The following is a 15,611-nucleotide window of genomic DNA, read 5'->3' on the forward strand; positions in this document are numbered from 1 at the left end:
ATGATAGGATTGTTTGTTCTTTGGTGCCTGATACCTGATCCCTTCCACACCTCATGATCACACACGCTGGTGTGCTTTTCCCATGTGGGCTTTGTTGCTTCTCAGCTAGATGGCCACTTGTTTATCACAAATCACACTTTCTGACAAATATATGATTAAATTAGAAATCAATAACAAAAAATGAGAAAATGCATGTTATGAAATAAAGGATATTTCTAAATAACTTATGAGTAAAGATGATCATAATGAAAATTAGAAAACTTATTAAGCTTAACAATAATGAAGAAATATATAACACATTTCACATGTAGCTAAAGCAATACTTAGAAGAAAAATATGTAGATTTTAATTCTACACATACAGCAATCAATGAAGCATCCACCTCAATAAAGTTAAAAAAGAAAATTAGTAACATAAACCTCATATTAGGCAGGGTTCTCTAGAGAAACAAAACCAGGACACATATAATTATATATATATATGGATAGATTTATACAGTGTGAGGGATTTAACAGCTAATTCGTTCACACAGCAGTAGAGAGGGCTCAGTTCAACTCACTTCCGTGGAACAGTTAATATACTGGAAGTCCTTCAACTCACAAGGGCGGCTGGTCCAAGGTCAAGGAAACAGATAGCTGAGTCTTCCCTCAGGCAATGCAGGCAGTCCACCCTGAGGCAGCAAACAGCAGGGTGAGTCACCAACAGTCAGCAGCTCAGTTGCTTAGCAAAGCAGACCCAGATGGAATATTGAACTCAAGCAATGCAAGACGACAGGATCCAACATCCTCAAGCTCAAGCAATGTATACACTAGCAGCGTGGTGAAGCAGGTCTCGAAGGAAACTCAAGCTCTAGTGCCAAGATCCATGAGTTGACTATCCCACAGGTAGTGTAGCTCACACTTTGAGGAAGAGAACTAGCTAAAGCAGCCACACGTTGGTCTGATCACCAGAGAGGAGAAAGAGGGTGGGCCTTGTCCAGCCATTTATCTCTTTGCCCTCCAGTCAAACTGCAACCTTATTAATCTCACATCTTCCTATTGCCCAGATTGGCACAATAAACCTACCTATCACACCTCTAATAAACCCAAACCAAACTCTATGCCAACTCATAGTGACTCTGTAGGACAGGGTAGAACTGCCCCCTGTGAGTTTCCAAGACTGTAACTCTGCAGAGAAGTAGAAAGCCTCACCTTTTTCCCACAGAGCAGTTGGTGGATTTAAACGGCGGATCTTACAGATCATAGCCCAATACATAACCACTACTCCACCAGGGGAGCTTAAACCTCCCATAGATTATAACAAAGGAAATAATGATGCTAATAATAAGCACAAAAGAAAACAAGCATATAACTGAGGTCATTAATAAAGCCGAAAGTTAGTTCTCTGAAAAATTAAATACATTAATAATCTGTGATTTGTTTTAAATATACACATTTTTAAAGACAGAAAATTCACAAATAACCAAATCCAGAAATTAGGAAGAGGGTGTGTAATTATTGAAGACATTAAAATATTTTAAATATACAATTTTATAATAACAACAATAATAATTTTCCCAAAATATGAATGGTTGTACAAGTAGTTACATATGTATATAGGGGAGATTTTTTAAAATTCATAGAAAACTTAAATGAAAGGGTAATAGAATTTTCCATGAATTTTTGAAGCCCCTTGTACCTGTGTATTTAAAGGTATATCTGTTAGGCATATGTATATACAAGTTTGTATGAATGTATGCTGAAAATATGCTCATATGCTTAATAAAACACAGAGGGAACAGCGATGGATTCTTCCCAGATATAACCAAACACCTCACCGGCTTGCTTTACTGGTTTTCAGATCATAGTCTCATGGGATAAGTTTGTCAACTGGCCCAACATTGTCCATAGAGTTTATGTCCTACTTTGGTAAGTAGTGTCTGGGTCTTAAAAGCTTGTGAGTGGCCATCTAAGACAAAACTATTGGTCTCTACACATCTGGAGCAAAAGTGAAAGAGGGAAAGCAAAGGCTGAAGAAGGAACCAGTCTACTGGACTCCTTGCCTATACGAGTCGTGGTTTCATAAGAACCCAAAGAACTACCACTCTGAAAGTGATCGCCATGGAAGAGCCTGAGCAGAGGGGCAGACAAATGTGGAATAAAACTCAAAATCAGAAAAAAGGCATGTCTCACTGCTCTGATAGAGACTGGTAGAAGCCTGAAAGTGAATTCACCCCCTGCTCAACACTCAGCCAAACGATTGTCCATGAAATGAACCATGACACCAAGGAGGGATGTGCCCCTTAGAACAATCAGCCATATGAGATCAGAAGGGCAGCGTGTGCCCAGGGACAAAGCGTAGAAGGCAGGAAAGGACAAATGGAAACAGTAAAGAGGGGAGGAAGTGGGAAGAGTGTTGTTACACTGTGAGGATTGCAATCCATGTCATAAAACTTTATAGCAAATTGTGAGTTGTTGAATGGGAGACCAGTTTGTCCTGTGAGCTCTCATTCGACTCACAGTAAGAAGTCGGAAAAGAAAGGGGCCCAGGGGAACAGCAACAAAGAACCAAATATGGAGAAGACCCGGGTATATCATGGGATTGGATTATGGGTAGAATGATGGCTTCATTCGAAAAATATAAATACTACAACTATCATCTGTAACTATTGCAATGTAAAATTATAAAACAAAACAATAGCTGTCTAACTATGTGGCTCTACCACGTTCTTCTGGGAGGACATTAACAATACAAACTTAAGGATTCAAATTTCTTTTAGGAGACTTTTTGCTTTTAAATTAGTGCCCACCCATTGCCATTGAGTTGATGCCAATTCATGGTGAGCCTTTAGGACAGAGGAGAAACTGCCTGTGTAAGCAGCAGTCTCCAGAGAAGCAAAACTGGTGACTCTTGTATGTTTGTGTACAGATAGGAAGGACTCCCACCATTGTAGAAGTGGGAGGGTCCAGTCTAGTTCAAGTCCATGGGTCTGATGTAAGTTGAAAGCTTCTCTTGACGCCTTTAACTGCAGGGGCTGATGAATAGGAAGCAGGAAGATGAAGCAAGAAGACCACAGGGTGGTGGATGCCCAGCTCAATAAATCTGAAAGCCACCAAATGGACCAAAGGTCGGCAATCCACTGATGACTCCTGGAATAGGTGTGTCTATGTAACAGGATGGCAGTGAACCAGATGCAAGCTCCAGATCCAGCTGTGGAAGTGAGCTTGCTTCCACACGGCCAGTCTATGCTGAGTTAGCCACACCTCCAGTGAAACCTCCCGCAATTGTATCAAGACTGACTGAGTTCCCATTTTGACTGTTACATAGAAAATCCTATCATGGAGTTGAATGCAGTATGATACATCATATCGTGGGAGAATCATGGCCCACTAAGGTTGATATGAAACCGAACTATCACATCACCCCTTTGGGCTTCCAAGACTGTAAATCTTTCCCCCCACCAAGACTGTAAATATTTAGGGGAGCAGAAAACCTCATCTTTCTCCTAGGGAACAGCTGGTGAGTTTGAACTGCTGACCTTGCAGCTAGCAGTTCAATGCATAACTGACTACACCACCAGAGCCCCTTTAAAAAGAGCTAGCAATTGCAAGACCAAATAAACAGCAAACACTACCTATATTGAAAGATCTAAGAATAATGAAAATAAGTTGCTGTGCTTGAAAATGCCGTGGTAAAATGCTAAGATCTGAGATTTCCAAAGTTGAGAGAGAAACTTTAAAGATCATCTCAATGAAAAGGAAGTCTCTTGGATGTTCCTAAGTATGACTGTGGGTGTCAAACACAAAGGGCAAGCCTCTGAGAGATGTTCCCTCCACATCGATAAACCAGATCTTCCAAACGACATAAAAACATCATGCCAAACAAGAGGAAAACCCCATTTCTGATGACTGATCTTGGCTGATTCAATAGATTCACATTCATACTAAATGGTTTCCTAGCACCAGCTAGTGGCAAGAATTAATGATGACAGTATTTGCGGGAGTAGATAGAGAGAACAAATTGTTGTTCAAACAAAACTGTGTATATCTACTATGCAACTATTAAGAATCATGAGGCCACTTGGAAAATCTTACAACGTGGATGAATCTGGAAGACATTATTCTAAGTGGAATAAGTCCAAGGAGACAAAAATTGCATGGTCCCCCTACCAGAGTCAAGCACAGGTAAGCACGCAGAAAGCACAGCTCTTTGACGGTTACCAGGGATGGGTGAGAAGGAAGAAGAGAATGGGAGTGTCGTGCTCGAGACAGTGGACCCTCGTTACTCTTGACGATGGGAAAGGCAAGACCAAATTTGCACAGAACATTCTGACCAAGAAAAGAAAGGACAGTAAAAAGTACACCAGAAAGAGGGACTTTTTGGATAGATGCTATAACATAAACAATTTCACCACATCAGTAAAAACACCCCAGAAAGCATGTGTTGTCAACATTGAAGTTGTCGAGGATTTCATCTTGCTTGGATCCACATCCAGTGCTCATGGAAGCAATGGGCAAGAGATCAAAGCATACATGGCACTGGGTGAATCTGCGGCATAAGAAGTATTAAGTGTTGAAAAACAAGGATGTTACTTTGAGGATCAAGGTGCCTCTGACCCAAACCATGGCATTTGCAATGGCCTCATAGGCATGTGAAATTTGGACATTGAATAAGGAAAACCAAAGAAAAATCAATGCATTTGAATTATGTGGCTGATGGGGAATATTTAAGGTACCATGAAGTGCTAGAAGAACAAACGAATCTGACTTGGAAGATGCACAGCAGAATGCTCCTGAGAGGCAAGACTTCGTGTCACAGACTTTGAACATGTCTTCAGGAGAGACCAGCCCTGGAGAAGGACGTCATGCTTGCTAGAGGGGCAGGAAAAAAGGAAAGCCCTCATCAAGATAACCTGACACCGTGGCAGCAATAGCTCAAGTCTAAGGCCAAGTGTGAGGATGGCACGTGACCGCGTAGTGTTTTCTTCTGTTGTCACAGGATCACTGTGAATCGGAACTAACTGACAGCACCTAACTATAACAACAGGATTCCTGGTAGCATAGTGAGTTATGATTTGGGCTGCTAACAGCAAGGTCAGCAGTTCAAATCCACCAACAGCTCTGGGTAGAAATATGAGGCTTTCTGCTCCCACAAAGATATACAACCTTGGCAACCCACAGGGCCAGTTCTACTCTCTCTTAGAGGGTCACTATGAGTCAGAATAGATTAGATGGCAGTGAATTTCAGTTTTGTTTTTGGTTGATGAATCTGATATTGATTAGCTGTTCTGCTTTGCCTTTGTCCACCAAACCCCACCCCTCCCCACGATCAACCTCACTACCATGGAGTCAATGCTGACTCATTGAGACCCCCTCTGGGTTTCTGAGACTCTAACTGTTTATGGGAATAGAAAGTCCAGTCTTTCTCCCAGGAAGAACTGGTGGTTTCAAACTCCCAACCTTCGTGATCACAGCCCAACGAGCACCCACTACACCAGGACACCATCTGATTTTGTCACTGTTTGCACATCCAGAAAATCCAACGTGTCTACACAAGTCCACACCATATTAATTCATAGTGATTATGAGATAGGATGAAAATTGCAGGATGAACAAGCTTGATGAGAAACGAGCGGAGGTACTGGGGGAACGTGGGAGAAGCGGGGCGGGGAGGGGAGCCAACAGACTCAGGGATAAGGGAACAACAAGAAACCTAAAATTGATGCCTAGGAGGGTGTGTAATGCCTGGTGGGGTTTCATCAAATGCAATGTATCCAAGAGGAATACAGAGAGCCGAGTGGAGGGTGAGCATGATCGTGGGCCAGGAGTCAGCTAAAAGGAAATAGAGATAGAGGAAATAAGTAGGAGGCAAAAGCTATATATAGAGGTATAGCTATAGGCATGTATATATGTAAATATACTTATTTATAATGAAAGGGATAGAGGCCAATATACATATATTTGTATGTTCAATAGTAAGATAGCAGATGGACTTTGGGCCTCTACTCAAGGCCCCCCTTAACACAAGAACACTTTGTTCTAACCTGGTACTCTCTGATAAAATGGGTGCATAAGCAAATGTGGTGAAGAAAGTGAATGGTGCCTAGCTAACAAAAGATGTAGTGTCTGGGGACTTAAAGGCTTGAAATTAAACAAGCAGCCATCTAGCATGAAAGCAAATAAGCCTGCATGGAAGAAGCACACCAACCTGTATGATCATGAGGTGTCGACGGGAGCAGGTATCAGGAATCAAAAGATCCCAAACAAACAATTATATTGTTGTGAAAGAAGGAAGTGGAGTGGAGACCCAAAGCCCATCTGTAGACAATTGGACGTCCCCTACAGAAGGGTTACAAGGAAGGGAAGATTCAACCAGGGTGCAGTATAGCACCGACGAAACACACATCATTCCTCTAGTTCCTGGATGCTTGCTCCTCCCTGACTATCCTAACCCAGTTCTACCTTAAAAATCTGGCTCGACTGGAGTACACACATTGGTATAGATAAGAGCTCTCGACACATGGAATTCAGGACAGATAAAACTTCAGGAACAGTAGTGGGAGTAGTGATATCATGTGGGGAGGGAGATGGTGGGAGTTGGGGGGGCAGAAAGAGGGAACCCCATCACAAGGTTGGATAAATAACCAAATATATAGACAAATGACAGAAAGGTGAGTGAAGGGAGACAACAGATAATGAAAGACATGAAATAACAATAATAATAAATAATTTATCAAGGATTCATGAATGTGGGAGAGTGGGGGAGGGAGGGGAAACAAGAGCAAATGATACCAAGGGCTCAAATAGAAAGAAATCATTTTGGAAATGTTGCTGGCAATATATGTACAGGTGTGCTTAATGTATTGAATGATGCATTGTTATAAGATTTGTTAAGAGCCCCCAATAAAATGATTAATTAAAAAATCAGTGATGCAATTGCTCCCTTTCATGACAATAAAGAAAAAGGAACCCCAGCTAATCATAAAAAAAACAGATGAAAACAGATTTCAAAAGATACTTCTACTGTTTTTAACACGATATTATCAAAAAATAGAAGCTTGACTGGGAGAGTACGTTTATGGCAAAAGTTATACACTTGTCCATCAGCGTTCACGGAGACACAACTCACAGTGGTGACCAGGTGAGCGGATGACCACATGTGGTCTCTCTGTCCAATGGCCGGCTGTTGTGAGTTGCCATTGGTTCACTTCAGACTCGCGGTGCACCGTGGAACACAACGATGCTGGGCCAGGGCCACCCTCGCGATCTGTATTAGGAAAGAGTGTTGCTGTAAGGTGCTTCGAGCCAGCTTTTCCTCATAGTGACCCACTGGAATGGAGTAGAACTACCTCATAGGATTTTCTTGGCTGTAATTTTGTTTTTCCCAATCAGGTTATCCCCCCACCCCCACCCCCAAAAGCCATGTTGTTCGGAGCGAATCCAGACATCATATCATTGCATAGTTCCATCATATCAAGCAGTGTTGTACAATCACTGCCACAATCAGTTTCAAAACATGCTCTTCCTTCTTGAACTGCTTGATATCAGCGCCCTGTTACCCTCCTCCTCCTCCTCCTTCCCCACCACGAACTCTTCTTCCGTGCTTGCTGCTGTAGCTTCACCTGTCCTGGGGTGCACATACGGAAGAACAGAGAAGAACACGCGACAGAGAGTCAAGGAGGCTACCAGGCTACCAACAATGACGAGATGCAAGAGACAACCCTCCCCCCAATAAACAACATAGAAGATATTAAAAACTAGATCTTGGAGATCTATGTGTAACCTCCTCTCTGCGAGATGGGCAATGGGAAGGTGGATGAGGGGAGATGCTGGGCAGTGTAAGATAAGATAAAATAATTATTTATAAACTATTAAGGGTGCAGGGGGAAGGGGAGAGTGGGGAGGGAGGGAGAGGGGGAAAAAAGGAAACCGAGCTGATTCCAGGAACCCAAGTGGAAGGCGAATTTTTGAGAATGATGAGGGCAACAAATGTATAAGGGTGCTTTGCTCAATTGATGTATGTACGGATTGTGATAAGAGTTGTATGAGCCCCAATAAAAAGATTTATTAATAAAAAAACTAGATCAAGCACAAGTGTATCAGAAAAGAGATCACGTGACAAGGTTTTAACCATTCAAGTCAGATTTCTCATTTTAATCCACTATAGTCATCTCTCTAATACTCTGTCTGATAACCAGTTTATTCCCATCTCTCGGTTATGGTTAAAGGGAAATCACCACAGGCCTATTCCCTGTGTCGATCCTGCAAGTGTATTTCAGGTTTCCACTGTCTTCCATAGCCTTCTGCGCACCTGAATCTCACAATGTAAGCTCCTATGGCATTCCCTCCTCCTGATTTGGATTCTATAATTTACAACCCTTGGATTAAGGGGATTGGTGTACTTCTTTCATGTGGACTTAATTGATGTCCCATTCAGATGGTTTGCTTGCTTGAAAAATAAGCCTTTCAGACCCCAGATGTTACTCTATCTGATAGCTGGGCATCACCCAATTGCTTCACCACACTTTGCTCTTGGTTGTGATCTTCCAGCAAGCAGATGACCAAGTCTGTCTTCCGCAGAGCTGCCAGGCGGGTCTGAACCACCTCCTATGGGTTAGTGGTTGAGCGCAAACTCCTCGGCATGATTATATCGCATCGTGTGTCTGCGTTAGTTCATACGTATATGGGTTGTTCCTACTTTTTTCCTTTATAAATAATGCTGCTGTGAACGTTTTTAATCTGGATATATGTTATCACTTCTCTTAGGCTCATATACCTAAGAGTGCAATTGCTGGCTCCTATGGTAGCTTGATGGGACATTTTAAGAACCCGCCAAACGATTTTCTAAAGTGGCTAAAGCTGCTCTATTCTCACCAGTAGTGTACAAGGCTTCCAATTTCTTCACATGTGTTATTGTTTACATTTTAAATGATAGCCCTATTATGGGGTATGCGGTTTTTAACTTGTGGTTTTGATTTGGACCTATCATCAGAGACCAGCCCCTGGAAAAGGGCCTCCTGCTTGGTAAAATAGAGGGCAGCAAAAAAGGGGCAGAGTGTCAGCAAGATGGAGTGACACAAGGGTTGCAGCAACAGGACCAAACATCATCACAATTGTGAAGAGGGGTGATGTTTGTTCCATTCTTCGTTGGGTACCTGTGAGTTGGAATTGACTCGACGACACCTAACAAGAGCAACAACAATAACAACAACAACAGCTGATGATGCTGAATACCTTTTGATATGTTTATTTTGTATATATATATATATATATATCTTCTTAGAGACATTCATATGTGCTAGAAATATCTTTTAACTTGTGGCTTGTTTATTTTTAAACTTTTTATTGTGAAGTAGGTGAAGGTTTAAAACCCAGAAAGATCACCAGTTTCACATTCAACAACACAGACACATTTTGTTTCAGCTCATCCAGGGCAGTCCCCTTAGAGGACCATCCTTTCTCCTCCTTTTCTGCTCCTTTCCTGCCCACCCTCTGAACTTTGTCATTGGGTGACTTCATTTCTTCAAAGCATTCTTTTCTTGCCTTTTAATTTCATTTGTTATGTTGTGATGTTATCCCTTTCATTTCTTATTCTTGTTGTTTGCATCTTCTCCTTCGTTTCCTTTGTTCTCTTTGCCCATTGTTTTCTACTTTGTTAATCCTTTCCAAGAACCAACTTCTTGGTTTGTTTCTATTCTTTTTATGATTCATTTATGTTCTGATCTTTATTATTCTTTGCCTTTAATCAGCTCGCTGACAGTGAGTTTGGGTTCTATGCTTTGGTGACGATAGGCCTATTTTGCTGCTCTTTTTTCAATTGCTGGAGATGTTGGGCAAGGGGGTGAATTTTTTTCTTTTTGACATATAAATTAATTGCTATAAATTGATTTCTAAGCACTGCTTTTGTTGTGTCCCAAAGGTTTTGGTATGTTCTGTTTTTGTTCTAAATTGATTCAAGGAATTTTTAGTTTCATATTTTGTTTCTTCTATTACTCAGTAGTTTTAATACAGATTGCTATTAAATTTTCATGTACTTAATTTCCCCCTTGTTCTTCCTATTGCAGATTTCTAATTTTATAGCATTGTAATCTGAGAAAATGTTTTGTAATAACTCAGTGTTTTAAATTTTATTCAGGTTTATTTTTTGGTCTAACATATAATCTATCAGAGAGCATATTTCGTGTGCACTGGAAAAGGATGTATATTGTGTTGTTGGGTAGAGTATTCTGTACACATTTAAGGTCAAGTAGATTGATTATCTACCTTAGAGCTTATGTGCCTTTGTTGGGTTTCTTTCTAATTGTTTAGTAGTGTATTCAACTCAACTACTACTATTGTAAAGTTTTGTGTTTCTTTTTTCCATTCTGTAAGAGTTTGATTCATGTATTTTGAGACTCTTTCTTTGGGTGCACTGAGGGGCACTGGTGGCAAAGAGAAGCGCAATAACAGAAAGATGAAAGGAAAGCGGGAAATGATTTAAAGGAGCAGTGAAACAGCAACAACAAAAAAGAAAACAGAGAAAGGGCGAAATTAGATCAAGGGCAAGACCTAGAATGGAAAAACTGGGGAGAGGCGGGTACATGGTGTGGCATTTTCTGTCAACCAAGAAATTCATGTTGTTCAGGGGCTGGAGAAGGGAGTTGGGAGCTTGTCTATTATCCAGTTGGTCTGATTGGGACCAGGATCTGATCCAGAAGCATTTCTTGCAGGTTCAGGTGGTGGCTGAGGTTAGCGAGCTTGCTCTGAGAAAGGCACTCTTTAGGGCCTAGAGGACAGCCGAGGGCAAGGTGGTTGCTTATGGAAGGAGTTGTGGGTGACAGGCTGTTTTGTTGGGCGCTGTGCTCACTGCTGTCCTAGTGACGGAGAGACCAGGAGCCTCCTGAGCTGGGCGCTGTGCACCTGAAGCCCACCCACAAGCTCACATGTCTGACCTCAGACAGAGCGGGGGCTTTGTAGGGGTTTCTGGCTGTTGGGTTAGTGAGGTAGGGAACTTGACCACTTTTCTTGGCATCAAGAGGTCGTGGGGAGCAAGGACAGATCCTACTTTGCTCATCATCAGTCACCAGTGTGGGTGCTTGTGCTGGTCTTGAGCAAGGGGAGCTAATTCTGGCTGCACCATGCCAGGCCAGCTAACAGTTTCACTCTCTGTCTCCTCTTCAGCAGCCTTTGTTCTGATTCTTCACGCAGTCAGTGCTCAGTCACCTCTCTAACCTTTGCTCTGGAGCGCAGGGTTCCAGGATGAGCCCCTGTATCTCAGTGCTCTGATTTCCAGTGTCTCTGTGGTGAAGGGTTTGTGTAGTGTGACCTGGCTTGTCTTTTAGCAATCTTCAAATGTTCTTTTTAGGGAAAAGAAGTTCTTAATTGTAATGTAGCTAATTTTATCATCTTTTTCTTTTGTGGTTCGTACTTTGGTGTCATGTGTAAGAAGCTCTTTTCCTCTCCGGGGCTTTAAAAATATCCTCAGATAGATCACTACAATAAAAGATCCCCATTTTGCGAGGGGAAAAGGCCATCATATACTGATTCCTGGACTTTTTGTCTTTCATATTTATCTTGAATTGTTTCCTTGTGTATGCTGTGAGACAGACAGACATTTAATTTAAACCCAGTTGCCCGAGCCCTATTTATTGTGTAATCTCACTTTTCCCAGTTGTAGGTGATGCCGCGTCAGTCATGTATCAGGATTTTCATGCAAGTGTGAACTAGTCTTTGACACTTTATGCTCTTTCATCCAGCACTCAACATTGTATAATTATCTTGGCCAGTTCCAGACAATCTTTCCCCTGAATGGAAATCGCTCCCTTGATTTGCCTTGACTCCAAAGATAAACTTGGATAAAAGTATGCCTATGATATCAAAACTTTCAACTCATACTTATACAGTTATCACTTCATTTATTTGGGTCTCCTTTAAGATTTATTAATAGCATTCAATATTTTCTTCATACAACTATTACATACATAGTACTAGTCTTATTCCTAGGTACCCAATTTTTCAGTACTATTTAAAATATATTGGTTTCATTAATTAAATAGTGTGCTTACTGCTGGTGTATAGAAATGTTTTGAGTTTTAAATTTTTGAACATACCTCTAGATTGTCTAGGGAAACAGAACCAGTGAGACTCATACATGCGTAAGAAAGAACTTTAGATATATATAAAAAAAGAACTTTATATCGAGAAGGCATCCCAGCCCCAGCCAACTCAGGTCTGGGCGTCCGATGCTAGCTGGAGCCTTTACAGGCTCACATAGCTGAAGACTGATGATGCAGATGCAGAAAGGTGAAATGGTGATCAAGGGCAATGTAACTGAGAGGAATTACCGAAATCCGAATGAAGGCAAACCATGATAGTGGGACGAGAGGAAAGTAAAAGGAAATAGAGGAAAGAACTAGGAGGGCAAAGGCCATTTATAGAGGTCTAAATACAGGCATGTACATATGTAAATATATATAACAATAGGGAAATAGATCTATGTGCATACATTTATTTGTTAAGTAGTAAGGCAGCAGATGGACTTTGGGCCTCCCCTTAAGTACTCTCTCAATTCAAGAACATTTTGTTCTAATTACCCAGAATTCTGGGATGCTCACCAAACACGATTGCTGAAGACAAAATGGGTGCATAAGCAAGCGTGGTGAAGAAAGCTGATGGTGCCTGCCTATAAAAATATATAGCGTCTGGGAGCTTAAAGGCTTAACGATAAACAAGCAGCCATCTAGCTGAGAAGCAACAAAGCCCACATGGAAGAAACACACCAGCCTGTGTGATCATGAGGCATGGAAGGGATCAGGGATCAGGCATCAAAGACCCAAAACAAAAAAAATCATATCATTGTGAATTAGGGGGAGAATGGAGTGGGGACCCAAAGTCCATCTGTAGACAATTGGACATCCCCTTACAGAAGGGTCACAAGGAAGAGCCGAGCCAGTCAGTGCCGTAAAGCACTGATGAAACATACAACTTTCCTCCAGTTCTTTAATGCTTCCCTCCCCTACTGTCATGACCCCCAATTCTACCTTACAAATCCGGCTAGACCAGAGCATATACACTGGCACAGGTAAAAACTCAAAGCACAGAGAATCCAGGACAAGTAATGAGAGTAGTGATAGCAGGAACAGAAAGGGAAGGTTGGGGAGAGAAAGAGGGAACTGAACACAATGATCAATATATAACGCCCCCCAGAGGGATAGACAACAGAAAGTGGGTGAAGGGAGACAGTAGTCTATGTATAATAATTTATACATTATCAAGGGTTCATGAGGGAGGGTTGGGAAAGGGGAGAAATGTTTTGAGAATGATGATGGCAACATATGTACAAATGTGCTTGACACAATGAATGTATTCATGGATTGTAATAAGAGCTGCATGCACCCCAATAAAATGATTTTTTTTAAAAAAGAAAGAAAAGAGGTGAAGCAGGATGCAGGGAGATCATAGGCTGTAGGGGACTGAATATAGGGGGTCCAAAGTCAGGGGAAACATGACAGGGCATCAGCAGCCCACATGAGGCCGCACATGGAAGCAGACAGAGCTCCAGCAAGGACGAAGGTGAGGACCAGAGACAGAGAAGCTCTCCGGTTGTGACCTGACTGATAGCTTGGACTCCACCTCTACACTTTCCCACAGGTTCAAGTTGACACAGAACCTAACTGCTGCACTAACTGATCTCCGTGACAAAGTTTCATATCATGTCTGGAAATTACTTGGAGTGTTATGCCTAAATAACTACATCATCTAGAAATAACCACACTTTCATGTCTCACTTTCAGGTCCTGAAAAAAGCATTTTATTTATTCCTCCTGTCTTATTGAGAAGTTTGGTGCTTCTAGCACATATAAAATAGAAGCTAAGAAAATACAATGATTTAAATGGAATTGTGTTTAATAATTAAGACTTTTGTTTCTGTAAACGCCATATACAATGCTAGAAAGGTGTTCTGCTGTTCTTGTTTTGCTAAGAGTTGGATGATCATTCACAGGGTTTGTGATAACAATTCTTAAGAGGATAGAGAGAGTCTGGAATGTACAAAACCAGTACTGGAAATTCTGACTCTAAAGTACTCTAATAAATCAATGACGTTGTTTCCAAACAGTAATTTTACATCATGAGAAGCCCAATTTGAAGTCCTTGAGTGGTGTGGTAGTTACATAATCTGTTGTCAACTCGAGACTATTAAGAGTGAAGGGGTGGAGTTTAGCCTGTCGATCAGGTTGCAGCTCTATGGCCCCTCTTTGGGAGGCACTAAGCAGATAAGCAGCTTGCTGGAGGCAGACAGACACATTTTCCCTGTGAAACATTCCTGTTGACAAGCCATATGGAGCTACACGGGCTGAGTCAGAGCCCTGGAGCTGGAGGAGCCACATGGAGACCCACGCCAGCACTGAGATGCTTCTACCACCACTTGATCCACAAGACTTTCCACCCACTGACCTATGATCTTCCTGCATTCAGCATCATTGCTTGTGTTGCTTGAGTCTAAAGAGGAATTTATAGATTGGTATTGGACATATGGACTAATATTGGATTTAGGAACTTGACCTGGACTGGGCTTGAATGTTTTCTTAATATACAATTACTCTTCATATAATGCTCTTTCTTATTCACACCTATGAGTGTCTCTGAATTTGTTTCTCTAGTCAACCTAGACTAACACAGGTGGCACAAAGGAATAACAGCTCAACTAATTGAAAGGCTGGCCATCTAAATCCGCCATGGGGCTCCTTGTAAGACAAGCTCGGCAATTTGCTTCTGACAGGTCACAGCCTTGTAGAGCAGTTCTCCTCTGTGCACATGGGCTCACCGTGAGCTGGCATGGACTCAACAGCATTTAACAGCAACAGAAGTAAAATACTTAAATATTTAATCTTCAGTGCCTCAAGAAGCCCCAATCAAACTCATGCCATTGTGTTGATGCCAACTCATAGGGCCTTACAGGACAGGGTAGAACTGCTCCTGTGGGTTTCTCAGACTGTAACAGTTTACAGGACTAGAAAGCCCCGAGGAGCCACTGGTGGTTTCGAACTGCTGACCTTGTGGATCACAGCCCTACTTGTGACCATTCTGCTACGAGGGCTTCAGTGCCTGCATCGTTCCCACTAAATTAAGGTCAAGCTTCTGAGCTTAGTGGCTGGCATTTGCTGCCTTCTTCATCTTGTCCTTGCCTCTTTCTAGCATTGTGTCTCACTGTTGTCTTCTCCAGGAACTCACCCTGTGGACAAGCAGATCTACTCGCCCTGCCTCTCACTTTCCCATCTCCGTGTCCCCAGTCTGCAGCGCCCACCGTTCTCCTCTCTACCTACTTGTTTTGTACACAATTTCCCAAATCTAACCACAATAGCATATCTTAGTTTTCCTTTATCTTATCCCTGCAGAGACATATTGCATATCCCTAACTGCTGGGACCTTGAGAGCTAAGAATCCTACTTTTTCATGAAACTCTTCAGAGCCTACCATGGTGCGAACACTGAATATTTTGTTGATTGGTTTTTAGAAATGTTTGAAAACACTGTTGGTTTTTCCTTGGGTGGGGGAAGCTTTTTTATTTTAAAAGGTTTAGATTTTACAGACGCATACAGTCAGGAGAGGGAGTTCATGTACACAGCACGTCCACTTCCTTTTGTAGTCATGTCT

This window comes from Tenrec ecaudatus, chromosome 1 (genome assembly GCF_050624435.1).
Source record: "Tenrec ecaudatus isolate mTenEca1 chromosome 1, mTenEca1.hap1, whole genome shotgun sequence".
NCBI classification, from domain to species: domain Eukaryota; kingdom Metazoa; phylum Chordata; class Mammalia; order Afrosoricida; family Tenrecidae; genus Tenrec; species Tenrec ecaudatus.